Consider the following 13,342-nt stretch of genomic DNA (forward strand, 5'->3'; position numbering starts at 1 on the left):
TTGGGGGGTGGGGGTCAGTATTCAACCACTACCGAAAAGATACACGTTAGTGAAGTCATTCACCACACAAAAGGCAAACTTCTTGAGCTTAGGTATGACTGGCATCACTTCTCTGAATGTTCAGAAGAATCCACCAGAGCAGTTATCTGGGCCCAGAGTTTTCTTTGAGAAAAGGTTTTTAGTTATGGATTTAATTTCTTTAAAACACATAGTACAATTCAAATTTCGCATTTCTTTCTGTGTTTTCTTTGAAATTCATTCTTTTCATCTAAATATTTAAATATATTGGCAAAAAGCATGTTATTATTTCCCCTTATTTTCTTCTTAATGCCTGGAAGATGTGGAATTACATCCTTTCTTCCATTCCTGATACTCGTTTCTTGTGTCTCCTTTTCTTTTTCATGAGTAGTTTTCCCAGGGATTTTAAATTTTTCTTGGTACTTTCAAAGAGCAAGCTTTGTTGTTGTTGTTGTTTTTTATAAATTTATTTATTATTTTATTTATTTATTTTTGGCTGTGTTGGGTCTTCGTTGCTGCATGTGGGCTTTCTCTACTTGCGGTGAGCAGGGGCTACTCTTTGTTGCGGTGCGCGGGCTTCTCATTGCAGTGGCTTCTCTTGTTGTGGAGCACGGGCTCTAGGCGCGTGGGCTTCAGTAGTTGTGGCACGTGGGTTCAGTAGTTGTGGCTCGCGGGGTCTAGAGCGCAGGCTCAGTAGTTGTGGCGCATGGGCTTAGTTGCTCCGTGGCATGTGGGATCTTCCTGGACCAGGGCTCGAACCCGTGTCTCCTGCATTGGTAGGCAGATTCTTAACCACTGCACCACCAGGGAAGCCCCAAGCTTTGTTTTTGAATCTTGGTTTTCTTGATTTTTCTCTGGTCTACATCTATTTTACACTTTATTAATTTCTATTCTTATCTTTATTATTTTTTTCCACTTTGATTTAATTTGATGTTCTTAACTCCTGGAGATGATGTTTAGATCCTTGACTTTTGGCATTTCACCTTTTCTCACATGTACACTTAACTGTAAACACTTTTTCTATTTCTATTTTCTTTATAATTTTAACTGGATCCCATAAATTTTGATATGCCATGTTTTCACTGCCATTCAGCTCCAAATATTTTCTAATTTCCACTGTAACTTTTCTTTTAGTTATAGACTATTTAGAAATACTCTACTTAATTTCTAAACATTTGAGCATTTTCCAGTAATCCTTATGTTACTAACATCTAACATACCTCCTTTGTTATCAAGGAATATCTCTGTGAGATTTTAATCTCTTAAAATGTGTCGATACTTAAAAAAAAAAGTTTGTTGATATTTACTTTGAGTCAGTATATGGTGGATTATAGATCATTCTTTATATAATTAATTATTTTTATTTTAGATCATTCTTTTTTTTTTAATTATTAGCACCTTTAATTATTATTTATTTATTTATTTATTTATTTATTTGGCTGTGTTGGGTCTTCGTTTCTGTGCGAGGGCTTTCTCTAGCTGCGGCAAGCGGGGGCCACTCTTCATCGCGGTGCGCGGGCCTCTCACTATCGCGGCCTCTCTTGTTGCGGAGCACAAGCTCCAGACGCGCAGGCTCAGTAGTTGTGGCTCACGGGCCTAGTTGCTCCGCGGCATGTGGGATCTTCCCAGACCAGGGCTCGAACCCGTGTCCCCTGCATTAGCAGGCAGGTTCTCAACCACTGCGCCACCAGGGAAGCCTTAGATCATTCTTTAAGTATGTTTGTTTTAGGTGATTATTTATATAATTAATTATATAATAAAAATTATATATATTTAGGGGACTTCCCTGGTGGTCCAGTGGTTGAGAATCTGCCATCCAATTGGATGCGGGTTCAATCCCTGATCAGGGAACTAAGATCCCACGTGCCACGGGACAACTAAGCCCACGTGCTGCAACTACTGAGCACGCAAGCCACAACTAGAGAGCCCCTGTCCCGCAACTACAGAGCCCGTGCACTCTGGAGCCCACATGCCACAACTAGAGAGAAGCCTGCATGCCGCGACAAAAGATCCCACATGCCACAACAAAGATCCTGCATGCCGCAACTAAGACTCGACGCAGCCAAAAATAAAAGATAGATAAATAAGTGTTAAAAAATTGTGTATATTTATATAAATCACATTATATACATATCATATATCACATATATTATGTATATGTAAATATCATATCATTTATTGTATATAATTATAAATACATAATATTTACAAGTATTAATATAAGTAATATAGCACATAGTGATTGTAAATATATAAATCATAAAATACACAAATTTATATCTAAATTTTGTATTTATTCATATTTTAATGTATAAATTATGCATAATCCTATATAAATGTATATATAAATTACACATAAATTATTACACACGAATTATTATGTATAAACTTATGTGTAATTCTATATAAATGTATATATATTTATGTTAATTTAAAGATATGATTTTCATATGTTTTTACAATCCCTTGTTTAAAGATGAATCTAATCTGTGCTGGATTATCATCATGCCTTTTCTCCTGATTTTAAAAGAAAGTAAAACATTTTCACAGGCCCTAGGCACTGGGCCTGCTACACCAAGGAGAAGTCTGCGCTGACTGCTACGAAGGTATAATACTGTCTTCCAGGAGGTGAAATAAGTGGATATTCTGCCCTGAAGGAGACGAGACATCATAAACTCAGCAGGATAGCATGCGCAGCCCACGGACACTCAGTAAATGTTTAATGATGATCCTTGATGTTATTTATTTCCATGCAGTTTTATGCGGCTAACTTTGAGATGTATTATATCCCCAAATCCAGGGAATTTAATTGAATTTCTCTGAGAGTTCAGGTACACATATCACCAACGGACAAGTAGAGGGAAGGCCCTGGGGAATTTTGTCCTTCTCTGTAAGACAGCAGTTTTATACAGCTCGATTTTCCCCCATTAGAAATAGCCCTGCTCGGTAACAGATGCTGATGCTGTGGGCACAGGACTCTGCTTATCTGCACGTTTGGTGTTAGGAGAAAATTTGGAAGATTTCATTCTTGTATTTCTATAGCGATGTACAAAATCCAATAAAAAATGTGAAATGGTGTGAAAAAGAAAGCCTCAACGGGTGATTACATTCATTGGAAATGATTTATCACTTGCTGAAAAGTGACTGATCTTCATCAGATGGGAACAGTGTTTGCAAAGCATTTTCTTGCCAGGAAAGGTAAGGAAACACAGGAGCAAGGGTTGTCCCCATAACAAACGTGAGGTCTCTCTAACGCAAATGATTTCTCCTTCATATAGGTTTGGAAGAATAATTCCACATGATTTAAAAAAAAAAAAAAGAAAGAAAGAAAAATGATGATGTGTGATATTGTGATTTATAAGAAATATATTTTGGTCATTCTTTCTCATATATATGGTCTTTGTCCCCAGTTCCTGGCTCACAGCTCCCGAAACCCTTGGAATTTCCTAAGTGCTGAGAGCCTTAGGAAAGGTGCCTTTTGTTATGTTAATGGATGACTTTTGGAACTCACCTAAGGATGGGGGCTGGTTGCCTGGAGTGATTAGGTAGAGAGCTGGAACTTCCAGTCTCACCCCAGAGCTCCAGGGAGGGGAGAAGGGCTGGAGGTTGGTTGAATCAATCACCTATGGTCAATGATTTAACCAATCACACTCGTGTAATGAAACCCCCATTAAAACCAAGAAGGACAGGGTTCAGAGAGTGCGTTGGTGAACACATCACGACTGGGGATAGTGTCGCTGGCTGGAGAGGACATGGACGCTCCGTGTCCATACCCTGCCCTATGCATCTCTTCCTCCTAGCTGTTCCTGACTCATATCCTTTTCTATCAAACCAGTAATCCGGCACGCAAAATGTTTCTCTGAGTTCTGTGAGCCACTCTAGCAAGTTAATTGGACCCAAGAAGGAGGTTGTGGGAACCTTTAATTTATAGCCAGTCAGTCAGAAGTACCTGGACTTGCAATTCAGCATCTGAAGGGACAGGGGAGGGAAAGCAGTCGTGTAGGACTGAACCCTTAACATGTGGAATCTGATGCCGTCTCCGGGTAGATAGTGCCAGAATTGAGTTGAATTGGAGGACACCCAGCTGGTGTCCCAGAATTGCTTGGTGTTCGTGTGGGTCACCCCATACACACATTAGAATTGGTACCAGAACCCATTTACCATGTTTTGGTTGCATGACTGAATTGTTTTTTTCCCAAATAGAAAATACTCAAAAGGACTTTCCTGGTGGCACAGTGGTTAAGAATCCACCTGCCAATACAGGGGACACGGGTTCGATCCCTGGTCCGGGAAGATCTCACATGCCGCGGAGCAATTAAGCCTGTGTGCCACAACTACTGAGCCTGCGCTCTAGAGCCCACGAGCCACAACTACTGAAGCTCGTGTGCCTAGAGCCCATGCTCCACAACAAAGAGAAGCCACCGCAATGAGAAGCCTGTGCACTGCAACGAAGAGTAGCCCCCGCTCACCACAACTAGAGAAAGCCCGCGCGCAGCAACGAAGACCCAATGCAGCCAAAAAATTAATTAATTAATTAATTAAATTTTTTTTTAAAGGAAAAAAAAAGAAAATGTTCAAAAATATTTTAGGACCCTGAGAAAGAAAATGGAGCTAGAAGAATCAGGCTCCCTGACTTCAGACTGTACTACAAAGCTACAGTCATCAAAACAGTATGGTATTGGCACAAAAACAGAAATATAGATCAATGGAACAGGATAGAAAGCCCAGAAATAAACCCATGCACCTATGGTCAATGAATCTACAACAAAGGAGATAAGAATATACAATGGAGAAAACACAGTCTCTTCAATAAATGGTGCTGGGAAAATTGGACAACTACTTGTAAAAGAATGAAGTTAGAACATTCTCTAACACCATACACAAAAATAAACTCAAAATGGATTAAGACCTAAATGTAAGACTGGATACTATAAAACTCTTAGAGGAAAACAATAGGCTGAACGCTCTGGCATAAATCGCAGCAATATCTTTTTGGATCCACCTCCTAGAGTAATGAAAATAAAAACAACAATAACAAAACAAATGGGATCTAATTAAACCTAAAAGCTTTTGCACAGCAAAGGAAACTATAAACAGAACGAAAAGACAACCCACAGAATGGGAGAAAATATTTGCAAAGTGATCAACAAGGGATTAATCTCCAAAACATACAAACAGCTCATGCAGCTCAATATCATAAAAATAAACAACCCAATCAGAAAATGGGCATATCTAAATAGATATTTCTCCAAAGAAGACATACAGACAGCCAAAAAGCACATGTGAAGATGTTCAACATCACTAATATTAGAGAAATGCAAATCAAAACTATAGTGAGCTATCAACCTCACATGAGTCAGAATGGCCATCATCAAAAAGTCTACAAACCATAAATGCTAGAGAGTGTGTGGAGAAAAGTGAACCCTCCTACACTGTTGGCGGGAATGTAAACTGGTATAACCATTATGGAGAATGTATGGCGGTTCCTTAAGAAACTAAAAATAGAACTACCATATGATCCTGCAATCCCACTCCTGGGCATATACCCGGAGAAAACCATAATTTGGAAAGATACATGCACCCCAATGTTCACTGCAGCACTATTTACAAGAGCCAAGACATGGAAGCAACCTAAATGTCCATCAACAGAGGAATGGATAAAGAAGATGTGGTACATACACACAGTAGAATATTACTGAACCATAAAAAAGAATGAAATAATGCCATTTGCAGCAACATGGATGGACCTAGAGATTATCATACTAAGTGAAGTAAGTCAGACAGAGAAAGACAAATATCATATGATATCACTTATATGTGGAATCTAAGAAAATGATACAAATGAACTTATTTATAAAACAGAAACACAGACTTCACAGACTTCGAAAACACACTTACGGTTGCCAGAGGGGAAAGGTTGTGGGGAGGGACATATTAGGAGTTTGGGATTAACATATACACACTACTATATATAAAACAGATAAACAAGGACCTGCTGTATAGCACAGGGAACTCTACTCAATATTCTGTAGCAACCTATATGGGAAAAGAATCTGAAAAAGAATGGATATATGTATAGGTATAACTGAATCACTTTTCTGTACACCTGAAAGTAATACAACATTGTAAATCAACTATACTCCAATATAAAATAAAAATTAAATTAAAAATTTAAAAATATATATTCTAGGAATGCTAGCTCCTGTGAAAAAAAGAAGGAAGCAGGCTGGGCTGAGGTGGCAGATTCCTAATATTCCTAACTTTAGATGACAGGGGTTGTAGTTTTTCACTTACCTCAATGAAAGTGGCAACAACAACAGCAAGTCCACAATGAACCTACATTACTCCTGTTATTACCTGCTCTTCATTTCCAATGAGATGAGAACTAAAATATTGCCTACCATATCAGTAAACAAAGGATGTTGCAGCCATCAAGCCATTACCTTACAGCCTCCGGGCGGTGAGCCCTGTGGGAACTCAGAATGGAGACGAGCGGACTGCCCACGGCAAAGCCCATCTAGCAGTCAGCGCTGCAGCCACCCCTGAGGGGATTCAGGATGAGAGAACACAGGATACTGGCCCTAGATAGCCAATGTGAATATCAAAGGAACGATTTCAGTGAGCCTAGACTGCTGTATCTTCCCATACATAGAAAAGCACTAAATTCCTTAACTTGAGATATCCTGTTTCTTTTATTAACAGTAATCTTTTGATGTTTCACTATCTGGTCTTTTATTGAAAAATACTCCCTATATAGCCTGGCTTCCCCCCTACCCCTGCTTGCCTCTTTGGAACAGTTTTCTCAGCGTTATCTGACACGCTGTCTCCCAGGCTTGACGTCCTAAGACGTCTGCCGAATAAAAAACATCTCTCAACTTTTAGGTTGTGTGTTTTTTTTAGTCGACAGAGAAGAAGATGGAATTTTCTTTTAAAAGCCAAGATTCTGCAGCATCATTCCTCATAAACACCTTATATATAGCCCACTGGAACTGTGGTTATAACTTGACCTACAATTTCTTTGTTAATCTTCATCTACAATGCTGTCAGCCCCCATGATGGCTTATCCTGGGACATTAAGAGTTACCATCTGTTTCTTTCCCCTGTTTCAGTAGCTGTAGATAGAGGCTAGGCGGAAAAGTAACAATTTTTCAAATACTTTGACGTAACAATACAAATCCCAGATGGTACTGTATGAGCTTCCTATTACTTCTGTAGCAAATTACCACAAGTGGAGTAGCCTAAAGCAACACAAATTCCTTATCTTACAGTTCTGGAGGTTAGAAGTCCTAAAATCAAGGTGTCAGCAAAGCAAGGTGTCTCAAGGCCTTGAGAATCCATTCCCGGGTCTTGTCCAGCTTCTTTAGACCATCTGCATGACTTGTCTCAGGGCCCCTACCACCGCCTTCAAGCCCAGCAGTGGAGAACCTGATCTCTGCTTCCACTGTCACATCTCCTTCACTAACTCTGACGCCCTGCCCCTGCCTTGTAATTACATTAGGCCCAGCCAGATACTCCACGATAATCCTCCCCATCTCAAAATCCTTAACTTAATCACATCTGCAAAGTTCCATATTCATGGGTCTTGGGATTTAGGGCACAGACATCTTGGGCAGATGGGGGTACATTATTGTGTCCACTACAAACAACACAAAAACTGTCTCCATTTATCAAATCAGAAGGCTGGTAACTAAAGAATTCTCTGGATTATTTATCCATAGACACAGAGGGCTAAATAAGAGATGACTGTGCCCTGAGGTCCTTTCCTTCTAAGGAAACTCCATGAGCAACAAGGAATGCATCGCTGATAAAGATAAACTGAGATCCCAGGTTGTCATCAGAATCTAGTGCATACCAGCTCTGAGCCGGGGTCACCCCACGGAACATCACAGTCAGTCCAGCGCAAGATTTTAGGGATAGTGGCACATTCCGTGTCTACACTTACTGAAGAATTACGCCCTTAGATGGGAATATTACTCGGAGTAATACTAAATCCAAGTCTCAGTGGTTGAACACAACGATGGTTCATTTCTCACTCTTGTCCAGGTGACTTTGGTTTCCTCCAATCTGTGACTTGGCTTCTCTACTTGCCATGCTCATCTAGATCCAACCAAGGAGGCAAGGTCACAGGAGGTCTTCATGGGCCAGTCCGATGGCACATGTGACGTCCACTCACATCCCACTGACTGGAACTCAGCCACATGATCACAAGCGACTGCAAGGGAGGCTGGGAAACGGAGTTTCCAGGAAGCAACAGACATTGATGTGGTGATCCGCTAGCTGGCTGTCACTGCACCCGGCAGTGGGAGAATGGCAAAACGCCTTCCTTGTAAGCAAGGTGAAATATAAAACAATAATGTACTGCGTAAGTGCACTTTTATCGCGCATTTGAAAAAAGTATTTAGCTCTCCTTTGTCTGTGGCACTGGTGAATCATAGTGACCAGTTGAGCAATCCTGGAGTCTATTCTAGACTCACTTCTCCAATGACTCAAATAGAGGAGAGATCAAAAGAAGTATACAGAAAGTACAATATTACCGCAAAGGCATCAAATCAACACAGACTTCACTTTGAAATTTTCCAAATGAAAATTCATCCTTTGCAAATAGTGCAAACAACTGGATATTTCTATAAAGAAAAAAAAAGAATCTTGACCCCTACTTCACACCAAACCCACAAGTTAACACAAAATGCATCATACATGAAAGGGCTAAAACTATTAAACTTCTAGAAGAGAACAAAGGAGAAAAATCTTTAGGAAACTGGATAAGGTAAGGATTTCTCAATCAGGACACAAAAGGCACAATTATTTTTTTATTTTATAAAAATCAACATCATAGTGAAGAAAATGCAAAGGAAATCCACAAACTGGGAAATTTTTGCAAAACGCATCTGACAGAGGGCTCATATCAAGAATATATAGGTAACTCTTATAATCAATAATGAGGAGACAACTCATTTTTTTTTAATGGGCAAAAATTTTGAATGAACACCTCAAAAGAGAAGATAAAAACAGCCAATATGCATATGAAAAGTTGCTCAAAATCATTAGTCATCAGGTAAATCCAAATTAAAAATTCCTGCACACCTACTGGCATTGCTCAAGTTAAAGAGAATGACAATAACAAGTACTGATAAAAATGCAGAACAAGTCGGATTCTCGCACATTACTTGTGGGAATGCAGAATGGTTCCTACAAAGTTAAACACGCACTTACCATATGACCCAACCATTCCCCTCCTAGGCATCTCCTTAAGGGAAGTGAAAACATATGTCCACACAAAGACCTGAATGGAAATGATTACAGTGGCTTTATTCACAATCACCAACATTAGAAACAGGCCAAACATCATTCAACAGGTAGATAAACAAATGGTGACACACCCATAAAACCGAGTGTTCTTCAGGGATAAAAAGAGAAGAACCACTGACACATGCAACAATGTGGATGAACCTCAAAAGCATTATGCTAAGTGAAAGAAGCCAGACACGAAAGCCTTATCCTATATCCTTCTGTTTATATGACATTTTAGAAAAGCCCAAAGTATGCACAGAAGGACTCCACCCTGGGTTTAACACTCTTCTGTTGCCATCTTTAAATGCTTAATGATTTTTGAAAACAGGGCTCCACATTTTCATTGTTCACTGAACCCCACAAGTTACGTAGCTGGTCCTGCTTGCTTTGGTCAATGGAGTGTTTTTAAAAACAAGAGCAAACGTAGATAGTTCACACCCTTACACATTCCCAACAGGCCCCAGCATTCCCAATTTTTTACACCCAGACCTATTTCAAATATTAACATGACTGCCTGACCCCAGAAGACAGTTTTTTGAGTTTTCAAAACTTGCAAAAGCATGTTGGTCCCCTGCGCTCAGAAATCACTGAAAACAAAAACAGAAACTACAGAGGCAAGGGTGAACATAAGGAAGAAGCTGGTACCAAATTCACACTCACTCCCCTCATTCTTTGTTCCAGTCAGTGGGCTGAACGACAGCCACAGGTGCCAAGGCACCTGGGACACGTGAGCAGCTCAGCCTGACGTCTTCCTGCATGAGTCTGAATGTTCTGAGGAGCAACAGAATTTTCTGTGTTCTGTGTGGATGTTGTGTTGGCCCCCACGCAGGAAGGCCTGGTGTTGGTGTGCTGAGAGGGAAAAGGTAGTCTCCTGTACCAGGGAATCTTAGTAAATGCTGCTCGTTTCTAAAAATGTGCCTCATGGCCAGATGGCTTCTTCACACACCGTAGAGCATCTGGCTCCCTTTTCTGAAAGCAGTTTCATACACAAGATGACCACCAGCCCCAAGAGCTACAAAATTCCTGCAGTGGGTGTGGGCTTGTGAAATAAAGAGAAACCATGCTGTCAACTCCAAAGAACAATCAACACCTGGGAAAAACCCATCATTCTCATTGCCATGAAATGGGCCTTGGCTATACCTGACAAAGAAATGGACGGGTGTGTATTCAAATTGGCAGAGCAAACTTCCTGCTGAAAGCCACGGGTGATCCCCAGAGTAGCATACATTCCCGTCAGTGAGGAGAGCCACTGACAATGGTATAAATGAGTTTCCATTAGTGCCAACGATGGAAGCTGTCAGGAAGGAAAACTGCATTGCCAACTGCACAAACATAATTCCAAAGGCAATTCTTTGCGCTTGAGGAGAGGAGTGATTTTTCATCACAGGAACTCTCTTTTTTCTTTTTTTTTTTTTAAGCCTTTATTGAATTTGTTACAATATTGCTTCTGTTATATGTTTTGGTTTTTTTGGTCTCGAGGCATGTGGGATCTTAGCTCCCTGACCAGGGATCAAACCTGCACTGCCTGCATTGGAAGGCAAAGTCTTAACCACTAGCCCGCCAGGGAAGTCCCATGGGAACTTTCTTGAATTTATGCTGAGGTTGATACAGCAACTCTGGTGATAAATTCTGATTGCATTTTCAGATTATCTGAGGTTGTTAGCAAACCACTCTACGAAGATGTTCCCCTCCGCATCACAAAGCACCTTTTACAATCACAAACTCATAATTCCACCCCACCCGACTGTGAGGTAGGTGGGTGGAAGGTTATTTTCCTTGTTTTACAGATTTCTAAAGAATGTGAGGGTGTAAAGGGTTGACATGTGTTTTACTTTTGAAATCACAGAGTTGCTACAGTGCCGTCTCCAGTGATGGAAGAAGAGGAGCTATAACTGAAAACATTTCCATTCAAGGCTTCTCTCCTCATTCTTTGGATTCATGAGAATTCAAGTCACACAGATAGCATTTTATAGTCCCCAGAAGAAAGGTGAGTGGGCCTGTCAGCCTCTGAAGACCGGCACCAGCAGACCTTGAAACCAAGGCAAGAGGAAAGATTATAAATATTCTTTATGTCTTTGAGGGGAAACGTTTGTGAGAAATAAGAGAGACATAAAGATTTCCCTATGTTCCAGTGGGTCTAGAGCAGAGCCCTGAATAATGTAAGAAGGTTAAACGGCACTGCATCATAGCAGGAGGCAGATGGTACGGTGGAGGAGGTAAATGAGGATGAGGGTGTCTGCATACATGTGCGCGCATGGTGATGGGGGGCAGCCGTTTAAACTTCTTCTGCTATGTGCTATGGACTACCTGATCCTTATTCCACAAAAAATTTTCTTCCACAGACATTAACTGAACGCTACAAATAAATTTTCCTCAAAAAGCATCCTTTTCATTAAGTCTTATCTTGTGTTCTAGTTACTACAGTCGCACAACAAATTATCCCAAGTTTGTTCACAATCTGCAGTCTGGCCTGAGGTTGGTGGAGGCAGCTCATTTCTGCTCCTCGTGGTCTTCACAGGGACAGCTCAAGGGCTGGGGGCTGGAGTCATCTGAATAGTCACTCACCCGTATGTTTGGAGGCTGATGCTGGCTACTGGCTAAGATCCCAGCAGGAGCTGTTGTTTAAGCAACTTACACGAGGCCTCTTCGGGTGGCGTGGGCTTCCTCACAACATGGTGTGATTCCAAGAGTGAAATGTTCAGGGAAAGAGGTAGAATCATATTGAATTTTATGACCTAGCCTAGGAAGTCACACTTCCACCACATACTATTTTTTTCAGGTGGTCATAAAGCCCCACTCAGGTTCAAGGGGAGAGGAAATAGACTCTGCCTCCTGATACGGAACAGCCAGTTTCTAGAAGGGCATATGGGACCAGAAATTTTGCCAGAATCCACAGTCTCCACCTTGTCAACTCATAGGGTGGCTGTCACTGACATTCTATTGCATCTCCAAGACACAGGTGCTTGGAGATGATTGCGGGTCCATCAAAAGAGACAGAAACATCATCCTACGCTCCCTCAGTACCCACAGATCGTCAGAGTAAAGCAGCCACATGAGGGGAAAAAAATCACTTATTGATTCTTTATCCACCCACAGCAATGGTACAAGGCAGTTCAATCTCAAATTCACTAGAAAATTCAGCAGGAAAGCAGATATTATCTCATAATATATGTCCAATGTCCTTGTCCAAAGAAATTAAAATGACATAACGCAGTTTGTTTACAAACCACTATCTCCTTTCTTGCATGCTGGCTTTGAAACAGCAGAGCAATGATTTTTAACTTCTTATGTGTTAAAGATTTTAATTACATTTTGAAGTAAGCAGCATTCCGGAAAAGAAAAATAGTCAAAGACAAAGTAATTAATTCTTGAAGGTAACCATTTTAATACATGCATTTTTCATGGCAGAAATTAATTATTCTCAGGACAACTGTCTCTTCCCTTGTAAATTAGGACATTTCTCCCCTAATTAGTTTAAACTGCCTCTAGGAGATTATTGCCACTGAGCTATGGAATTTTCTTCAGCAGGTAATTCCAGATACCAGAGCGAGTTTAAAATAGAAAGCAGAGTCTGGCTTTTGGTTTGTTTCTGTTCAGTGGGGTGTAGAATCAAAAATATAAGACTGTCTATGATTACATACAGATATTCACCCTGTACTCACTGTGTTCAGAGCAAGCATTCACTAGAGTAACCTGGACAAGATACCAGCGGAAATGTCTTTCTCATCATACCACTGTCCTCTATCTTGCCAAAACAGCTCAGGCTGAGAATGCAGGGTTCCTTTTCCTGTGTGTGGAGTTACAGAGGATGCTGAGATGCCAACCAAGGAAGAAGTGGCAGTGTGTTCACCCCCAAAACGCGCCCCTCGGCCTGTTGCTCAGATAACATTCAATCTAGAACTAACTACCAGGTCTTCTTTCTGCTTCTCAGGGCAAAGCAACACTTCTCCTCCTTGACAAAGCCAGTTAGAACAGAAGGGAACAGTAAGACAGCTTCGGCCCATTTGGAGAAACCAAATAAGCCTTTGCCTCT

The sequence above is a fragment of the Balaenoptera physalus genome (assembly GCF_965194825.1).
Source record: "Balaenoptera physalus genome assembly, contig: SUPER_6_unloc_2, whole genome shotgun sequence".
Taxonomy (NCBI): domain Eukaryota; kingdom Metazoa; phylum Chordata; class Mammalia; order Artiodactyla; family Balaenopteridae; genus Balaenoptera; species Balaenoptera physalus.